The 17,320-nt window shown below is 44.8% G+C and overlaps 33 non-coding genes across 33 annotated transcripts in view; all 33 read right to left on the reverse strand.

The window, feature by feature from the left end:
- trnap-agg overlaps positions 1-18 on the reverse strand; it is a 72-nt gene extending 54 nt beyond the window's left edge. The window contains exon 1 of the tRNA in view: positions 1-18. This exon is cut by the window's left edge and continues 54 nt beyond it. This is a non-coding gene — a tRNA (tRNA-Pro).
- Positions 19-283: 265 nt separating this feature from the next.
- Positions 284-355, reverse strand: trnap-agg. The gene has a single exon. It is a non-coding gene; the product is annotated as a tRNA-Pro (tRNA).
- Positions 356-1,849: 1,494 nt separating this feature from the next.
- Positions 1,850-1,921, reverse strand: trnap-ugg. The gene has a single exon. It is a non-coding gene; the product is annotated as a tRNA-Pro (tRNA).
- A 265-nt stretch (positions 1,922-2,186) lies between these two features.
- On the reverse strand, positions 2,187-2,258 carry trnap-ugg. The gene has a single exon. It is a non-coding gene; the product is annotated as a tRNA-Pro (tRNA).
- Positions 2,259-2,527: 269 nt separating this feature from the next.
- On the reverse strand, positions 2,528-2,599 carry trnap-ugg. Its single transcript has one exon. It is a non-coding gene; the product is annotated as a tRNA-Pro (tRNA).
- Positions 2,600-2,864: 265 nt separating this feature from the next.
- On the reverse strand, positions 2,865-2,936 carry trnap-ugg. The gene has a single exon. It is a non-coding gene; the product is annotated as a tRNA-Pro (tRNA).
- Positions 2,937-3,538: 602 nt separating this feature from the next.
- Positions 3,539-3,610, reverse strand: trnap-ugg. The gene has a single exon. It is a non-coding gene; the product is annotated as a tRNA-Pro (tRNA).
- Positions 3,611-4,415: 805 nt separating this feature from the next.
- Positions 4,416-4,487, reverse strand: trnap-ugg. Its single transcript has one exon. It is a non-coding gene; the product is annotated as a tRNA-Pro (tRNA).
- Positions 4,488-4,756: 269 nt separating this feature from the next.
- Positions 4,757-4,828, reverse strand: trnap-ugg. Its single transcript has one exon. It is a non-coding gene; the product is annotated as a tRNA-Pro (tRNA).
- A 265-nt stretch (positions 4,829-5,093) lies between these two features.
- trnap-agg lies at positions 5,094-5,165 on the reverse strand. Its single transcript has one exon. It is a non-coding gene; the product is annotated as a tRNA-Pro (tRNA).
- Positions 5,166-6,105: 940 nt separating this feature from the next.
- On the reverse strand, positions 6,106-6,177 carry trnap-ugg. The gene has a single exon. It is a non-coding gene; the product is annotated as a tRNA-Pro (tRNA).
- A 602-nt stretch (positions 6,178-6,779) lies between these two features.
- Positions 6,780-6,851, reverse strand: trnap-agg. The gene has a single exon. It is a non-coding gene; the product is annotated as a tRNA-Pro (tRNA).
- Positions 6,852-7,100: 249 nt separating this feature from the next.
- trnap-agg lies at positions 7,101-7,172 on the reverse strand. The gene has a single exon. It is a non-coding gene; the product is annotated as a tRNA-Pro (tRNA).
- A 265-nt stretch (positions 7,173-7,437) lies between these two features.
- On the reverse strand, positions 7,438-7,509 carry trnap-ugg. The gene has a single exon. It is a non-coding gene; the product is annotated as a tRNA-Pro (tRNA).
- Positions 7,510-7,774: 265 nt separating this feature from the next.
- Positions 7,775-7,846, reverse strand: trnap-agg. The gene has a single exon. It is a non-coding gene; the product is annotated as a tRNA-Pro (tRNA).
- Positions 7,847-8,111: 265 nt separating this feature from the next.
- trnap-ugg lies at positions 8,112-8,183 on the reverse strand. Its single transcript has one exon. It is a non-coding gene; the product is annotated as a tRNA-Pro (tRNA).
- A 602-nt stretch (positions 8,184-8,785) lies between these two features.
- Positions 8,786-8,857, reverse strand: trnap-ugg. The gene has a single exon. It is a non-coding gene; the product is annotated as a tRNA-Pro (tRNA).
- A 265-nt stretch (positions 8,858-9,122) lies between these two features.
- trnap-ugg lies at positions 9,123-9,194 on the reverse strand. The gene has a single exon. It is a non-coding gene; the product is annotated as a tRNA-Pro (tRNA).
- A 269-nt stretch (positions 9,195-9,463) lies between these two features.
- On the reverse strand, positions 9,464-9,535 carry trnap-ugg. Its single transcript has one exon. It is a non-coding gene; the product is annotated as a tRNA-Pro (tRNA).
- A 265-nt stretch (positions 9,536-9,800) lies between these two features.
- trnap-ugg lies at positions 9,801-9,872 on the reverse strand. Its single transcript has one exon. It is a non-coding gene; the product is annotated as a tRNA-Pro (tRNA).
- Positions 9,873-10,474: 602 nt separating this feature from the next.
- trnap-ugg lies at positions 10,475-10,546 on the reverse strand. The gene has a single exon. It is a non-coding gene; the product is annotated as a tRNA-Pro (tRNA).
- A 269-nt stretch (positions 10,547-10,815) lies between these two features.
- trnap-ugg lies at positions 10,816-10,887 on the reverse strand. The gene has a single exon. It is a non-coding gene; the product is annotated as a tRNA-Pro (tRNA).
- A 269-nt stretch (positions 10,888-11,156) lies between these two features.
- On the reverse strand, positions 11,157-11,228 carry trnap-ugg. The gene has a single exon. It is a non-coding gene; the product is annotated as a tRNA-Pro (tRNA).
- A 265-nt stretch (positions 11,229-11,493) lies between these two features.
- Positions 11,494-11,565, reverse strand: trnap-agg. Its single transcript has one exon. It is a non-coding gene; the product is annotated as a tRNA-Pro (tRNA).
- A 265-nt stretch (positions 11,566-11,830) lies between these two features.
- Positions 11,831-11,902, reverse strand: trnap-ugg. Its single transcript has one exon. It is a non-coding gene; the product is annotated as a tRNA-Pro (tRNA).
- A 265-nt stretch (positions 11,903-12,167) lies between these two features.
- Positions 12,168-12,239, reverse strand: trnap-agg. The gene has a single exon. It is a non-coding gene; the product is annotated as a tRNA-Pro (tRNA).
- Positions 12,240-13,179: 940 nt separating this feature from the next.
- On the reverse strand, positions 13,180-13,251 carry trnal-aag. Its single transcript has one exon. It is a non-coding gene; the product is annotated as a tRNA-Leu (tRNA).
- Positions 13,252-13,853: 602 nt separating this feature from the next.
- Positions 13,854-13,925, reverse strand: trnap-agg. Its single transcript has one exon. It is a non-coding gene; the product is annotated as a tRNA-Pro (tRNA).
- Positions 13,926-14,174: 249 nt separating this feature from the next.
- trnap-agg lies at positions 14,175-14,246 on the reverse strand. Its single transcript has one exon. It is a non-coding gene; the product is annotated as a tRNA-Pro (tRNA).
- A 265-nt stretch (positions 14,247-14,511) lies between these two features.
- trnap-ugg lies at positions 14,512-14,583 on the reverse strand. The gene has a single exon. It is a non-coding gene; the product is annotated as a tRNA-Pro (tRNA).
- Positions 14,584-14,848: 265 nt separating this feature from the next.
- trnap-agg lies at positions 14,849-14,920 on the reverse strand. The gene has a single exon. It is a non-coding gene; the product is annotated as a tRNA-Pro (tRNA).
- A 265-nt stretch (positions 14,921-15,185) lies between these two features.
- trnap-agg lies at positions 15,186-15,257 on the reverse strand. The gene has a single exon. It is a non-coding gene; the product is annotated as a tRNA-Pro (tRNA).
- A 1,831-nt stretch (positions 15,258-17,088) lies between these two features.
- Positions 17,089-17,160, reverse strand: trnap-agg. The gene has a single exon. It is a non-coding gene; the product is annotated as a tRNA-Pro (tRNA).
- Positions 17,161-17,320: the final 160 nt, after the last annotated feature.

Below are 17,320 nucleotides of genomic sequence, written 5' to 3' on the forward strand. Positions count from 1 at the left end.
CCCCTAGACCAACGAGACACATTTTGGTGGCTGTTTTGGTTCATCAATTCATTTTCAAAAAACATGGTTAATCAGAAGCTCCGCACTGAAAAGCGTGAATCATACCACGAGCCTCGTTTTTGTCAGTGTTTTGGCCTACTGATTTGTTTTCACATAACATGCTTAGACAAAAAGAGCAACTCTCCCAGTAAATCACCCCAAACCACGTTGGGTAAAGGACTGATCTTGGATTTAAACAGTAACCCTCGTCACCAGGTTCCTTCCTTTGTCAATGTACTCTAAAGGGCTTGTCCGGGATTTGAACCCGGGACCTCTCGCACCCTAAGCGAGAATCATACCCCTAGACCAACGAGCCACATTTTGGTGGCTGTTTTGGTTCATCAATTCATTTTCAAAAAACATGGTTAATCAGAAGCTCCGCACTGAAAAGCGTGAATCATACCACGAGCCTCGTTTTTGTCAGTGTTTTGGCCTACTGATTTGTTTTCACATAACATGCTTAGACAAAAAGAGCAACTCTCCCAGTAAATCACTCCAAACCACGTTGGGTGAAGGACTGATCTTGGATTTAAACAGGAACCCTCGTAACCAGGTACCTTCCTTTGTCAACGCACTCTAAAGGGCTCGTCCGGGATTCGAACCCCGGACCTCTTGCACCCTAGGCGTGAATCATACGCCGAGCCACGTTTTTGTCAGTGTTTTGGTTTACTGATTTGTTTTCACATAACATGTTTGGACAAAAAGAGCAACTCTCCCAGTAAATCACCCCAAACCACGTTGGGTAAAGGACTGATCTTGGATTTACACCAGGTACCTTCCTTTATCAATGTACTCTAAAGGGCTCGTCTGGGATTTGAACCCGGGAACTCTCGCACCCTAAGCGAGAATCATACCCCTAGACCAACAAGCCACATTTTGTTGGCTGTTTTGGTTCATCAATTTATTTTCAAAAAACATGGTTAATCAGACGCTCAGCACTGAAAAGCGTGAATCATACCACGAGCCACGTTTTTGTCAGTGTTTTGGTTTACTGATTTGTTTTCACATAACATGCTTAGACAAAAAGAGCAACTCTCCCAGTAAATCACCCCAAACCACGTTGGGTTAAGGACTGATCTTGGATTCAAACAGGAACCCTCGTCACCAGGTACCTTCCTTTGTCAACGTACTCTAAAGGGCTCGTCCGGGATATCAACCCGGGACCTCTCGCACCCAAAGCGAGAATCATACCCCTAGACCAACGAGCCACATTTTGGTGGCTGTTTTGGTTCATCAATTTGTTTTCACAAAACCCGGTTAATCAGAAGCTCCGCACTGAAAAGCGTGAATCAAACCACGAGCCACGTTTCTGTTAGTGTTTTGGTTGACTTTTCTGTTTTCACATAACATGTTTAGACGAAAAGAGCAACTCTCCCAGTAAATCACCCCAAACCACGTTGGGTTAAGGACTGATCTTGGATTCAAACAGGAACCCTCGTCACCAGGTACCTTCCTTTGTCAACGTACTCTAAAGGGCTCGTCCGGGATATCAACCCGGGACCTCTCGCACCCAAAGCGAGAATCATACCCCTAGACCAACGAGCCACATTTTGGTGGCTGTTTTGCTTGACAAATTTGTTTTCACAAAACCTGGTTAATCAGAAGCTCCGCACTGAAAAGCGTGAATCAAACCACAAGCCACGTTTCTGTTAGTGTTTTGGTTGACTTTTCTGTTTTCACATAACATGTTTAGACGAAAAGAGCAACTCTCCCAGTAAATCACCCCAAACCACGTTGGGTTAAGGACTGATCTTGAGTTTAAACAGGATCTCTCGTCACCAGGTACCTTCCTTTGTCAATGTACTCTAAAGGGCTCATCCAGGATTTGAACCCAGGACCTCTCGCACCCAAAGCGAGAATCATACCCCTAGACCAACGAGCCACATTTTGGTGGCTGTTTTGCTTGACAAATTTGTTTTCACAAAACCTGGTTAATCAGAAGCTCCGCAATGAAAAGCGTGAATCAAACCACAAGCCACGTTTCTGTTAGTGTTTTGGTTGACTTTTCTGTTTTCACATAACATGTTTAGACGAAAAGAGCAACTCTCCCAGTAAATCACCCCAAACCACGTTGGGTAAAGGACTGATCTTGGATTCAAACAGGAACCCTCGTCACCAGGTACCTTCCTTTGTCAACGAACTCTAAAGGGCTCGTCCGGGATTTGAACCCGGGACCTCTCACACCCAAAGCGAGAATCATACCCCTAGACCAACGAGCCACATTTTGGTGGCTGTTTTGCTTGACAAATTTGTTTTCACAAAACCTGGTTAATCAGAAGCTCCGCACTGAAAAGCGTGAATCAAACCACGAGCCACGTTTCTGTTAGTGTTTTGGTTGACTTTTCTGTTTTCACATAACATGTTTAGATAGACGAAAAGAGCAAGTCTCCCAGTAAATCACCCTAAACCACGTTGGGTATACGACTGATCTTGGATTCAAACAGGAACCCTCGTCACCAGGTACCTTCCTTTGTCAACGTACTCTAAAGGGCTCGTCCGGGATTTGAACCCAGGACCTCTCGCATCCAAAGCGAGAATCATACCCCTAGACCAACGAGCCACATTTTGGTGTCTGCTTTGGTTCATCAATTTACTTTTAAAAAACATGGTTAATCAGAAGCTCCGCACTGACAAGCGTGAATAATACCACGAGCCACGTTTTTGTCAGTGTTTTGGTTGACTGATTTGTTTTCACATAACATGCTTAGACAAAAAGAGCAACTCTCCCAGTAAATCACCCCAAACCACGTTGGGTTAAGGACTGATCTTGGATTTAAACAGGAACCTTCGTCACCAGGTACCTTCCTTTGTCAACGTACTCTAAAGGGCTCGTCCGGAATTTGAACCCAGGACCTCTCGCATCCAAAGCGAGAATCATACCCCTCGACCAACGAGCCACATTTTGGTGGCTGTTTTGCTTGACAAATTTGTTTTCACAAAACCTGGTTAATCAGAAGCTCCGCACTGAAAAGCGTGAATCAAACCACGAGCCACGTTTCTGTTAGTGTTTTGGTTGACTTTTCAGTTTTCACATAACATGTTTAGACGAAAAGAGCAACTCTCCCAGTAAATCACCCCAAACCACGTTGGGTTAAGGACTGATCTTGGATTCAAACAGGAACCCTCGTCACCAGGTACCTTCCTTTGTCAACGTACTCTAAAGGGCTCGTCCGGGATATCAACCCGGGACCTCTCGCACCCAAAGCGAGAATCATACCCCTAGACCAACGAGCCACATTTTGGTGGCTGTTTTGGTTCATCAATTTGTTTTCACAAAACCCGGTTAATCAGAAGCTCCGCACTGAAAAGCGTGAATCAAACCACGAGCCACGTTTCTGTTAGTGTTTTGGTTGACTTTTCTGTTTTCACATAACATTTTTAGACGAAAAGAGCAACTCTCCCAGTAAATCACCCCAAACCACGTTGGGTAAAGGACTGATCTTGGATTTAAACAGGATCTCTCGTCACCAGGTACCTTCCTTTGTCAATGTACTCTAAAGGGCTCGTCCGGGATTTGAACCCGGGACCACTCGCACCCAAAGCGAGAAGCATACCCCTAGACCAACGAGCCACATTTTGGTGGCTGTTTTGCTTGACAAATTTGTTTTCACAAAACCTGGTTAATCAGAAGCTCCGCACTGAAAAGCGTGAATCAAACCACGAGCCACGTTTCTGTTAGTGTTTTGGTTGACTTTTCAGTTTTCACATAACATGTTTAGATAGACGAAAAGAGCAACTCTCCCAGTAAATCACCCTAAACCACGTTGGGTATAGGACTGATCTTGGATTCAAACAGGAACCCTCGTCACCAGGTACCTTCCTTTGTCAACGAACTCTAAAGGGCTCGTCCGGGATTTGAACCCAGGACCTCTCGCACCCAAAGCGAGAATCATACCCCTAGACCAGGGGTGTCGAACTCCGGTCCTCGAGGGCCGCTGTCCTGCATGTTTTAGATGTTTCCCTGATCCAGCTCACCTGATTTGAATGAAGGGTCGTTATAACAAACCATTTAATTGAATCAGGTGTGTTGGAGCAGGGAAAAATCTAAAACATGCAGGACAGCGGCCCTCGAGGACCGGAGTTCGACACCCCTGCCCTAGACCAACGAGCCACATTTTGGTGGCTGTTTTACTTGACAAATTTGTTTTCACAAAACCTGGTTAATCAGAAGCTCCGCACTGAAAAGCGTGAATCAAACCACGAGCCACGTTTCTGTTAGTGTTTTGGTTGACTTTTCTGTTTTCACATAACATGTTTAGACGAAAAGAGCAACTCTCCCAGTAAATCACTCCAAAACACGTTGGGTTAAGGACTGATCTTGGATTCAAACAGGAACCCTCGTCACCAGGTACCTTCCTTTGTCAACGTACTCTAAAGGGCTCGTCCGGGATTTGAACCCAGGACCTCTCGCACCCAAAGCAAGAATCATACCCCTAGACCAACGAGCCACATTTTGGTGGCTGTTTTGCTTGACAAATTTGTTTTCACAAAACCTCGTTAATCAGAAGCTCCGCAATGAAAAGCGTGAATCAAACCACAAGCCACGTTTCTGTTAGTGTTTTGGTTGACTTTTCTGTTTTCACATAACATGTTTAGATAGACGAAAAGAGCAACTCTCCCAGTAAATCACCCTAAACCACGTTGGGTATAGGACTGATCTTGGATTCAAACAGGAACCCTCGTCACCAGGTACCTTCCTTTGTCAACGAACTCTAAAGGGCTCGTCCGGGATTTGAACCCGGGACCTCTCGCACCCAAAGCGAGAATCATACCCCTAGACCAACGAGCCACATTTTGGTGTCTGCTTTGGTTCATCAATTTACTTTTAAAAAACATGGTTAATCAGAAGCTCCGCACTGACAAGCGTGAATCATACCACGAGCCACGTTTTTGTCAGTGTTTTGGTTGACTGATTTGTTTTCACATAACATGCTTAGACAAAAAGAGCAACTCTCCCAGTAAATCACCCCAAACCACGTTGGGTTAAGGACTGATCTTGGATTTAAACAGGAACCTTCGTCAACAGGTACCTTCCTTTGTCAATGTACTCTAAAGGGCTCGTCCGGGATTTGAACCCGGGACCACTCGCACCCTAAGGGAGAATCATACCCCTAGACCAACGAGCCACATTTTGTTGCCGGTTTTGCTTGATAAATTTGTCTTCACAAAACCTGGTTAATCAGAAGCTCCGCACTGAAAAGCGTGAATCAAACCACGAGCCACGTTTCTGTTAGTGTTTTGGTTGACTTTTCTGTTTTCACATAACATGTTTAGACGAAAAGAGCAACTCTCCCAGTAAATCACCCGAAACCACGTTGGGTAAAGGACTGATCTTGAGTTTAAACAGGATCTCTCGTCACCAGGTACCTTCCTTTGTCAATGTACTCTAAAGGGCTTGTCCGGGATTTGAACCCGGGACCCTTTCGCACCCTAAGCGAGAATCATACCCCTAGACCAACGAGCCACATTTTGGTGGCTGTTTTGGTTCATCAATTTATTTTTAAAAAACATGGTTAATCAGAAGCGCCGCACTGAAAAGCGTGAATCATACCACGAGCCACGTTTTTGTCAGTGTTTTGGTTGACTGATTTGTTTTCACATAACATGCTTAGACAAAAAGAGCAACTCTCCCAGTAAATCACCCCAAACCACATTGGGTAAAGGACTGATCTTGGATTCAAACAGGAACCCTCGTCACCAGGTACCTTCCTTTGTCAACGTACTCTAAAGGGCTCGTCCGGGATATCAACCCGGGACCTCTCACACCCAAAGCGAGAATCATACCCCTTGACCAACGAGCCACATTTTGGTGGCTGTTTTGCTTGACAAATTTGTTTTCACAAAACCCGGTTAATCAGAAGCTCCGCACTGAAAAGCGTGAATCAAACCACGAGCCACGTTTCTGTTAGTGTTTTGGTTGACTTTTCTGTTTTCACATAACATGTTTAGACGAAAAGAGCAACTCTCCCAGTAAATCACCCGAAACCACGTTGGGTAAAGGACTGATCTTGAGTTTAGACAGGATCTCTCGTCACCAGGTACCTTCCTTTGTCAATGTACTCTAAAGGGCTCGTCCGGGATTTGAACCCGGGACCTCTCGCACCCAAAGCGAGAATCATACCCCTAGACCAACGAGCCACATTTTGGTGGCTGTTTTGGTTCATCAATTTATTTTTAAAAAACATGGTTAATCAGAAGCGCCGCACTGAAAAGCGTGAATCATACCACGAGCCACGTTTTTGTCAGTGTTTTGGTTGACTGATTTGTTTTCACATAACATGCTTAGACGAAAAGAGCAACTCTCCCAGTAAATCACCCCAAACCACATTGGGTAAAGGACTGATCTTGGATTCAAACAGGAACCCTCGTCACCAGCTACCTTCCTTTGTCAACGTACTCTAAAGGGCTCGTCCGGGATATCAACCCGGGACCTCTCACACCCAAAGCGAGAATCATACCCCTAGACCAACGAGCCACATTTTGGTGGCTATTTTGCTTGACAAATTTGTTTTCACAAAACCCGGTTAATCAGAAGCTCCGCACTGAAAAGCGTGAATCAAACCACGAGCCACGTTTCTGTTAGTGTTTTGGTTGACTTTTCTGTTTTCACATAACATGTTTAGACGAAAAGAGCAACTCTCCCAGTAAATCACCCCAAACCACGTTGGGTAAAGGACTGATCTTGGATTTAAACAGGAACCCTCGTCACCAGGTACCTTCCTTTGTCAATGTACTCTAAAGGGCTCGTCCGGGATTTGAACCCGGGACCTCTCGCACCCTAAGCGAGAATCATACCCCTAGACCAACGAGCCACATTTTGGAGGCTGTTTTGCTTGATAAATTTGTTTTCACAAAACCTGGTTAATCAGAAGCTCTGCACTGAAAAGCGTGAATCATACCACGAGCCACGTTTCTGTCAGTGTTTTGGTTGACTGATTTGTTTTCACATAACATGTTTGACGAAAAGAGCAACTCTCCCAGTAAATCACCCCAAACCACGTTGGGTAAAGGACTGATCTTGGATTTACACCAGGTACCTTCCTTTGTCAATGTACTCTAAAGGGCTCGTCTGGGATTTGAACCCGGGACCTCTCGCACCCTAAGCGAGAATCATACCCCTAGACCAACGAGCCACATTTTGGAGGCTGTTTTGCTTGATAAATTTGTTTTCACAAAACCTGGTTAATCAGAAGCTCTGCACTGAAAAGCGTGAATCATACCACGAGCCACGTTTCTGTCAGTGTTTTGGTTGACTGATTTGTTTTCACATATAATGTTTAGACGAAAAGAGCAACTCTCCCAGTAAATCGCCCCAAACCACGTCTGGTAAAGGACTGATCTTGGATTTAAACAGGAACCCTCGTCACCAGGTACCTTCCTTTGTCAACGTACTCTAAAGGGCTCGTCCGGGATTTGAACCCGGGACCTCTCGCACCCAGAGCGAGAATCGTACCCCTTAACCAACGAGCCAAATTTTGGTGGCTGTTTTGCTTGATAAATTTGTTTTTACAAAACCTGGTTAATCAGAAGCTCCGCACTGAAAAGCGTGAATCATACCACGAGCCACGTTTCTGTCAGTGTTTTGGTTGACTTTTTTGTTTTCACATAACATTTTTAGACAAAAAGAGCAACTCTCCCAGTAAATCACCCCAAACCACGTTGGGTAAAGGACTGCTCTTGGACTTAAACAGGATCTCTCGTCACCAGGTACCTTCCTTTGTCAATGTACTCTAAATGGCTCGTCCGGGATTTGAACCTGGGACCACTCGCACCCTAAGCGAGAATCATACCCCTAGACCAACGAGCCACATTTTGGTGGCTGTTTTGGTTCATCAATTCATTTTCAAAAAACATGGTTAATCAGAAGCTCCGCACTGAAAAGCGTGAATCAAACCACGAGCCACGTTTCTGTTAGTGTTTTGGTTGACTTTTTTGTTTTCACATAACATGTTTAGACGAAAAGAGCAACTCTCCCAGTAAATCACCCCAAACCACGTTGGGTAAAGGACTGATCTTGGATTCAAACAGGAACCCTCGTCACCAGGTACCTTCCTTTGTCAACGAACTCTAAAGGGCTCGTCCGGGATTTGAACCCGGGACCTCTCACACCCAAAGCGAGAATCATACCCCTAGACCAACGAGCCACATTTTGGTGGCTGTTTTGCTTGACAAATTTGTTTTCACAAAACCTGGTTAATCAGAAGCTCCGCACTGAAAAGCGTGAATCAAACCACGAGCCACGTTTCTGTTAGTGTTTTGGTTGACTTTTCTGTTTTCACATAACATGTTTAGACGAAAAGAGCAACTCTCCCAGTAAATCACCCCAAACCACGTTGGGTTAAGGACTGATCTTGGATTCAAACAGGAACCCTCGTCACCAGGTACCTTCCTTTGTCAACGTACTCTAAAGGGCTCGTCCGGGATATCAACCCGGGACCTCTCGCACCCAAAGCGAGAATCATACCCCTAGACCAACGAGCCACATTTTGGTGGCTGTTTTGCTTGACAAATTTGTTTTCACAAAACCTGGTTAATCAGAAGCTCCGCACTGAAAAGCGTGAATCAAACCACAAGCCACGTTTCTGTTAGTGTTTTGGTTGACTTTTCTGTTTTCACATAACATGTTTAGACGAAAAGAGCAACTCTCCCAGTAAATCACCCCAAACCACGTTGGGTAAAGGACTGATCTTGAGTTTAAACAGGATCTCTCGTCACCAGGTACCTTCCTTTGTCAATGTATTCTAAAGGGCTCATCCAGGATTTGAACCCAGGACCTCTCGCACCCAAAGCGAGAATCATACCCCTAGACCAACGAGCCACATTTTGGTGGCTGTTTTGCTTGACAAATTTGTTTTCACAAAACCTGGTTAATCAGAAGCTCCGCAATGAAAAGCGTGAATCAAACCACAAGCCACGTTTCTGTTAGTGTTTTGGTTGACTTTTCTGTTTTCACATAACATGTTTAGACGAAAAGAGCAACTCTCCCAGTAAATCACCCCAAACCACGTTGGGTAAAGGACTGATCTTGGATTCAAACAGGAACCCTCGTCACCAGGTACCTTCCTTTGTCAACGAACTCTAAAGGGCTCGTCCGGGATTTGAACCCGGGACCTCTCACACCCAAAGCGAGAATCATACCCCTAGACCAACGAGCCACATTTTGGTGGCTGTTTTGCTTGACAAATTTGTTTTCACAAAACCTGGTTAATCAGAAGCTCCGCACTGAAAAGCGTGAATCAAACCACGAGCCACGTTTCTGTTAGTGTTTTGGTTGACTTTTCTGTTTTCACATAACATGTTTAGATAGACGAAAAGAGCAACTCTCCCAGTAAATCACCCTAAACCACGTTGGGTATAGGACTGATCTTGGATTCAAACAGGAACCCTCGTCACCAGGTACCTTCCTTTGTCAACGTACTCTAAAGGGCTCGTCCGGGATTTGAACCCAGGACCTCTCGCATCCAAAGCGAGAATCATACCCCTAGACCAACGAGCCACATTTTGGTGTCTGCTTTGGTTCATCAATTTACTTTTAAAAAACATGGTTAATCAGAAGCTCCGCACTGACAAGCGTGAATAATACCACGAGCCACGTTTTTGTCAGTGTTTTGGTTGACTGATTTGTTTTCACATAACATGCTTAGACAAAAAGAGCAACTCTCCCAGTAAATCACCCCAAACCACGTTGGGTTAAGGACTGATCTTGGATTTAAACAGGAACCTTCGTCACCAGGTACCTTCCTTTGTCAACGTACTCTAAAGGGCTCGTCCGGAATTTGAACCCAGGACCTCTCGCATCCAAAGCGAGAATCATACCCCTCGACCAACGAGCCACATTTTGGTGGCTGTTTTGCTTGACAAATTTGTTTTCACAAAACCTGGTTAATCAGAAGCTCCGCACTGAAAAGCGTGAATCAAACCACGAGCCACGTTTCTGTTAGTGTTTTGGTTGACTTTTCAGTTTTCACATAACATGTTTAGACGAAAAGAGCAACTCTCCCAGTAAATCACCCCAAACCACGTTGGGTTAAGGACTGATCTTGGATTCAAACAGGAACCCTCGTCACCAGGTACCTTCCTTTGTCAACGTACTCTAAAGGGCTCGTCCGGGATATCAACCCGGGACCTCTCGCACCCAAAGCGAGAATCATACCCCTAGACCAACGAGCCACATTTTGGTGGCTGTTTTGGTTCATCAATTTGTTTTCACAAAACCCGGTTAATCAGAAGCTCCGCACTGAAAAGCGTGAATCAAACCACGAGCCACGTTTCTGTTAGTGTTTTGGTTGACTTTTCTGTTTTCACATAACATTTTTAGACGAAAAGAGCAACTCTCCCAGTAAATCACCCCAAACCACGTTGGGTAAAGGACTGATCTTGGATTTAAACAGGATCTCTCGTCACCAGGTACCTTCCTTTGTCAATGTACTCTAAAGGGCTCGTCCGGGATTTGAACCCGGGACCACTCGCACCCAAAGCGAGAAGCATACCCCTAGACCAACGAGCCACATTTTGGTGGCTGTTTTGCTTGACAAATTTGTTTTCACAAAACCTGGTTAATCAGAAGCTCCGCACTGAAAAGCGTGAATCAAACCACGAGCCACGTTTCTGTTAGTGTTTTGGTTGACTTTTCAGTTTTCACATAACATGTTTAGATAGACGAAAAGAGCAACTCTCCCAGTAAATCACTCCAAAACACTTTGGGTTAAGGACTGATCTTGGATTCAAACAGGAACCCTCGTCACCAGGTACCTTCCTTTGTCAACGTACTCTAAAGGGCTCGTCCGGGATTTGAACCCAGGACCTCTCGCACCCAAAGCAAGAATCATACCCCTAGACCAACGAGCCACATTTTGGTGGCTGTTTTGCTTGACAAATTTGTTTTCACAAAACCTCGTTAATCAGAAGCTCCGCAATGAAAAGCGTGAATCAAACCACAAGCCACGTTTCTGTTAGTGTTTTGGTTGACTTTTCTGTTTTCACATAACATGTTTAGATAGACGAAAAGAGCAACTCTCCCAGTAAATCACCCTAAACCACGTTGGGTATAGGACTGATCTTGGATTCAAACAGGAACCCTCGTCACCAGGTACCTTCCTTTGTCAACGAACTCTAAAGGGCTCGTCCGGGATTTGAACCCGGGACCTCTCGCACCCAAAGCGAGAATCATACCCCTAGACCAACGAGCCACATTTTGGTGTCTGCTTTGGTTCATCAATTTACTTTTAAAAAACATGGTTAATCAGAAGCTCCGCACTGACAAGCGTGAATCATACCACGAGCCACGTTTTTGTCAGTGTTTTGGTTGACTGATTTGTTTTCACATAACATGCTTAGACAAAAAGAGCAACTCTCCCAGTAAATCACCCCAAACCACGTTGGGTTAAGGACTGATCTTGGATTTAAACAGGAACCTTCGTCACCAGGTACCTTCCTTTGTCAATGTACTCTAAAGGGCTCGTCCGGGATTTGAACCCGGGACCACTCGCACCCTAAGGGAGAATCATACCCCTAGACCAACGAGCCACATTTTGTTGCCGGTTTTGCTTGATAAATTTGTCTTCACAAAACCTGGTTAATCAGAAGCTCCGCACTGAAAAGCGTGAATCAAACCACGAGCCACGTTTCTGTTAGTGTTTTGGTTGACTTTTCTGTTTTCACATAACATGTTTAGACGAAAAGAGCAACTCTCCCAGTAAATCACCCGAAACCACGTTGGGTAAAGGACTGATCTTGAGTTTAAACAGGATCTCTCGTCACCAGGTACCTTCCTTTGTCAACGAACTCTAAAGGGCTCGTCCGGGATTTGAACCCGGGACCTCTCGCACCCAAAGCGAGAATCATACCCCTAGACCAACGAGCCACATTTTGGTGTCTGCTTTGGTTCATCAATTTACTTTTAAAAAACATGGTTAATCAGAAGCTCCGCACTGACAAGCGTGAATCATACCACGAGCCACGTTTTTGTCAGTGTTTTGGTTGACTGATTTGTTTTCACATAACATGCTTAGACAAAAAGAGCAACTCTCCCAGTAAATCACCCCAAACCACGTTGGGTTAAGGACTGATCTTGGATTTAAACAGGAACCTTCGTCACCAGGTACCTTCCTTTGTCAATGTACTCTAAAGGGCTCGTCCGGGATTTGAACCCGGGACCACTCGCACCCTAAGGGAGAATCATACCCCTAGACCAACGAGCCACATTTTGTTGCCGGTTTTGCTTGATAAATTTGTCTTCACAAAACCTGGTTAATCAGAAGCTCCGCACTGAAAAGCGTGAATCAAACCACGAGCCACGTTTCTGTTAGTGTTTTGGTTGACTTTTCTGTTTTCACATAACATGTTTAGACGAAAAGAGCAACTCTCCCAGTAAATCACCCGAAACCACGTTGGGTAAAGGACTGATCTTGAGTTTAAACAGGATCTCTCGTCACCAGGTACCTTCCTTTGTCAATGTACTCTAAAGGGCTTGTCCGGGATTTGAACCCGGGACCCTTTCGCACCCTAAGCGAGAATCATACCCCTAGACCAACGAGCCACATTTTGGTGGCTGTTTTGGTTCATCAATTTATTTTTAAAAAACATGGTTAATCAGAAGCGCCGCACTGAAAAGCGTGAATCATACCACGAGCCACGTTTTTGTCAGTGTTTTGGTTGACTGATTTGTTTTCACATAACATGCTTAGACAAAAAGAGCAACTCTCCCAGTAAATCACCCCAAACCACATTGGGTAAAGGACTGATCTTGGATTCAAACAGGAACCCTCGTCACCAGGTACCTTCCTTTGTCAACGTACTCTAAAGGGCTCGTCCGGGATATCAACCCGGGACCTCTCACACCCAAAGCGAGAATCATACCCCTTGACCAACGAGCCACATTTTGGTGGCTGTTTTGCTTGACAAATTTGTTTTCACAAAACCCGGTTAATCAGAAGCTCCGCACTGAAAAGCGTGAATCAAACCACGAGCCACGTTTCTGTTAGTGTTTTGGTTGACTTTTCTGTTTTCACATAACATGTTTAGACGAAAAGAGCAACTCTCCCAGTAAATCACCCGAAACCACGTTGGGTAAAGGACTGATCTTGAGTTTAGACAGGATCTCTCGTCACCAGGTACCTTCCTTTGTCAATGTACTCTAAAGGGCTCGTCCGGGATTTGAACCCGGGACCTCTCGCACCTTAAGCGAGAATCATACCCCTAGACCAACGAGCCACATTTTGGTGGCTGTTTTGGTTCATCAATTTATTTTTAAAAAACATGGTTAATCAGAAGCGCCGCACTGAAAAGCGTGAATCATACCACGAGCCACGTTTTTGTCAGTGTTTTGGTTGACTGATTTGTTTTCACATAACATGCTTAGACGAAAAGATTAACTCTCCCAGTAAATCACCCCAAACCACATTGGGTAAAGGACTGATCTTGGATTCAAACAGGAACCCTCGTCACCAGGTACCTTCCTTTGTCAACGTACTCTAAAGGGCTCGTCCGGGATATCAACCCGGGACCTCTCACACCCAAAGCGAGAATCATACCCCTAGACCAACGAGCCACATTTTGGTGGCTATTTTGCTTGACAAATTTGTTTTCACAAAACCCGGTTAATCAGAAGCTCCGCACTGAAAAGCGTGAATCAAACCACGAGCCACGTTTCTGTTAGTGTTTTGGTTGACTTTTCTGTTTTCACATAACATGTTTAGACGAAAAGAGCAACTCTCCCAGTAAATCACCCCAAACCACGTTGGGTAAAGGACTGATCTTGGATTTAAACAGGAACCCTCGTCACCAGGTACCTTCCTTTGTCAATGTACTCTAAAGGGCTCGTCCGGGATTTGAACCCGGGACCTCTCGCACCCTAAGCGAGAATCATACCCCTAGACCAACGAGCCACATTTTGGAGGCTGTTTTGCTTGATAAATTTGTTTTCACAAAACCTGGTTAATCAGAAGCTCTGCACTGAAAAGCGTGAATCATACCACGAGCCACGTTTCTGTCAGTGTTTTGGTTGACTGATTTGTTTTCACATAACATGTTTGACGAAAAGAGCAACTCTCCCAGTAAATCACCCCAAACCACGTTGGGTAAAGGACTGATCTTGGATTTACACCAGGTACCTTCCTTTGTCAATGTACTCTAAAGGGCTCGTCTGGGATTTGAACCCGGGACCTCTCGCACCCTAAGCGAGAGTCATACCCCTAGACCAACGAGCCACATTTTGGAGGCTGTTTTGCTTGATAAATTTGTTTTCACAAAACCTGGTTAATCAGAAGCTCTGCACTGAAAAGCGTGAATCATACCACGAGCCACGTTTCTGTCAGTGTTTTGGTTGACTGATTTGTTTTCACATATAATGTTTAGACGAAAAGAGCAACTCTCCCAGTAAATCGCCCCAAACCACGTCTGGTAAAGGACTGATCTTGGATTTAAACAGGAACCCTCGTCACCAGGTACCTTCCTTTGTCAACGTACTCTAAAGGGCTCGTCCGGGATTTGAACCCGGGACCTCTCGCACCCAGAGCGAGAATCGTACCCCTTAACCAACGAGCCAAATTTTGGTGGCTGTTTTGCTTGATAAATTTGTTTTTACAAAACCTGGTTAATCAGAAGCTCCGCACTGAAAAGCGTGAATCATACCACGAGCCACGTTTCTGTCAGTGTTTTGGTTGACTTTTTTGTTTTCACATAACATTTTTAGACAAAAAGAGCAACTCTCCCAGTAAATCACCCCAAACCACGTTGGGTAAAGGACTGCTCTTGGATTTAAACAGGATCTCTCGTCACCAGGTACCTTCCTTTGTCAATGTACTCTAAATGGCTCGTCCGGGATTTGAACCTGGGACCACTCGCACCCTAAGCGAGAATCATACCCCTAGACCAACGAGACACATTTTGGTGGCTGTTTTGGTTCATCAATTCATTTTCAAAAAACATGGTTAATCAGAAGCTCCGCACTGAAAAGCGTGAATCATACCACGAGCCTCGTTTTTGTCAGTGTTTTGGCCTACTGATTTGTTTTCACATAACATGCTTAGACAAAAAGAGCAACTCTCCCAGTAAATCACCCCAAACCACGTTGGGTAAAGGACTGATCTTGGATTTAAACAGTAACCCTCGTCACCAGGTTCCTTCCTTTGTCAATGTACTCTAAAGGGCTTGTCCGGGATTTGAACCCGGGACCTCTCGCACCCTAAGCGAGAATCATACCCCTAGACCAACGAGCCACATTTTGGTGGCTGTTTTGGTTCATCAATTCATTTTCAAAAAACATGGTTAATCAGAAGCTCCGCACTGAAAAGCGTGAATCATACCACGAGCCTCGTTTTTGTCAGTGTTTTGGCCTACTGATTTGTTTTCACATAACATGCTTAGACAAAAAGAGCAACTCTCCCAGTAAATCACTCCAAACCACGTTGGGTGAAGGACTGATCTTGGATTTAAACAGGAACCCTCGTAACCAGGTACCTTCCTTTGTCAACGCACTCTAAAGGGCTCGTCCGGGATTCGAACCCCGGACCTCTTGCACCCTAGGCGTGAATCATACGCCGAGCCACGTTTTTGTCAGTGTTTTGGTTTACTGATTTGTTTTCACATAACATGTTTGGACAAAAAGAGCAACTCTCCCAGTAAATCACCCCAAACCACGTTGGGTAAAGGACTGATCTTGGATTTACACCAGGTACCTTCCTTTATCAATGTACTCTAAAGGGCTCGTCTGGGATTTGAACCCGGGAACTCTCGCACCCTAAGCGAGAATCATACCCCTAGACCAACAAGCCACATTTTGTTGGCTGTTTTGGTTCATCAATTTATTTTCAAAAAACATGGTTAATCAGACGCTCAGCACTGAAAAGCGTGAATCATACCACGAGCCACGTTTTTGTCAGTGTTTTGGTTTACTGATTTGTTTTCACATAACATGCTTAGACAAAAAGAGCAACTCTCCCAGTAAATCACCCCAAACCACGTTGGGTAAAGGACTGATCTTGGATTTAAACAGGAACCCTCGTCACCAGGTTCCTTCCTTTGTCAATGTACTCTAAAGGGCTTGTCCGGGATTTGAACCTGGGACCTCTCGCACCCTAAGCGAGAATCATAGCCCTAGACCAACGAGCCACATTTTGGTGGCTGTTTTGGTTCATCAATTCATTTTCAAAAAACATGGTTAATCAGAAGCTCCGCACTGAAAAGCGTGAATCATACCACGAGCCACGTTTTTGTCAGTGTTTTGGTTTACTGATTTGTTTTCACATAACATGCTTAGACAAAAAGAGCAACTCTCCCAGTAAATCACCCCAAACCACGTTGGGTTAAGGACTGATCTTGGATTCAAACAGGAACCCTCGTCACCAGGTACCTTCCTTTGTCAACGTACTCTAAAGGGCTCGTCCGGGATATCAACCCGGGACCTCTCGCACCCAAAGCGAGAATCATACCCCTAGACCAACGAGCCACATTTTGGTGGCTGTTTTGGTTCATCAATTTGTTTTCACAAAACCCGGTTAATCAGAAGCTCCGCACTGAAAAGCGTGAATCAAACCACGAGCCACGTTTCTGTTAGTGTTTTGGTTGACTTTTCTGTTTTCACATAACATGTTTAGACGAAAAGAGCAACTCTCCCAGTAAATCACCCCAAACCACGTTGGGTTAAGGACTGATCTTGGATTCAAACAGGAACCCTCGTCACCAGGTACCTTCCTTTGTCAACGTACTCTAAAGGGCTCGTCCGGGATATCAACCCGGGACCTCTCGCACCCAAAGCGAGAATCATACCCCTAGACCAACGAGCCACATTTTGGTGGCTGTTTTGCTTGACAAATTTGTTTTCACAAAACCTGGTTAATCAGAAGCTCCGCACTGAAAAGCGTGAATCAAACCACAAGCCACGTTTCTGTTAGTGTTTTGGTTGACTTTTCTGTTTTCACATAACATGTTTAGACGAAAAGAGCAACTCTCCCAGTAAATCACCCCAAACCACGTTGGGTAAAGGACTGATCTTGAGTTTAAACAGGATCTCTCGTCACCAGGTACCTTCCTTTGTCAATGTACTCTAAAGGGCTCATCCAGGATTTGAACCCGGGACCTCTCGCACCCTAAGCGAGAATCATACCCCTAGACCAACGAGCCACATTTTGGTGGCTGTTTTGGTTCATCAATTTATTTTTAAAAAACATGGTTAATCAGAAGCTCCGCACTGAAAAGCGTGAAACATACCACGACCCACGTTTTTGTCAGTGTTTTGGTTTACTGATTTGTTTTCACATAACATGCTTAGACAAAAAGAGCA

The sequence above is a fragment of the Hypomesus transpacificus genome, unplaced genomic scaffold (assembly GCF_021917145.1).
Source record: "Hypomesus transpacificus isolate Combined female unplaced genomic scaffold, fHypTra1 scaffold_152, whole genome shotgun sequence".
Lineage (NCBI taxonomy): Eukaryota > Metazoa > Chordata > Actinopteri > Osmeriformes > Osmeridae > Hypomesus > Hypomesus transpacificus.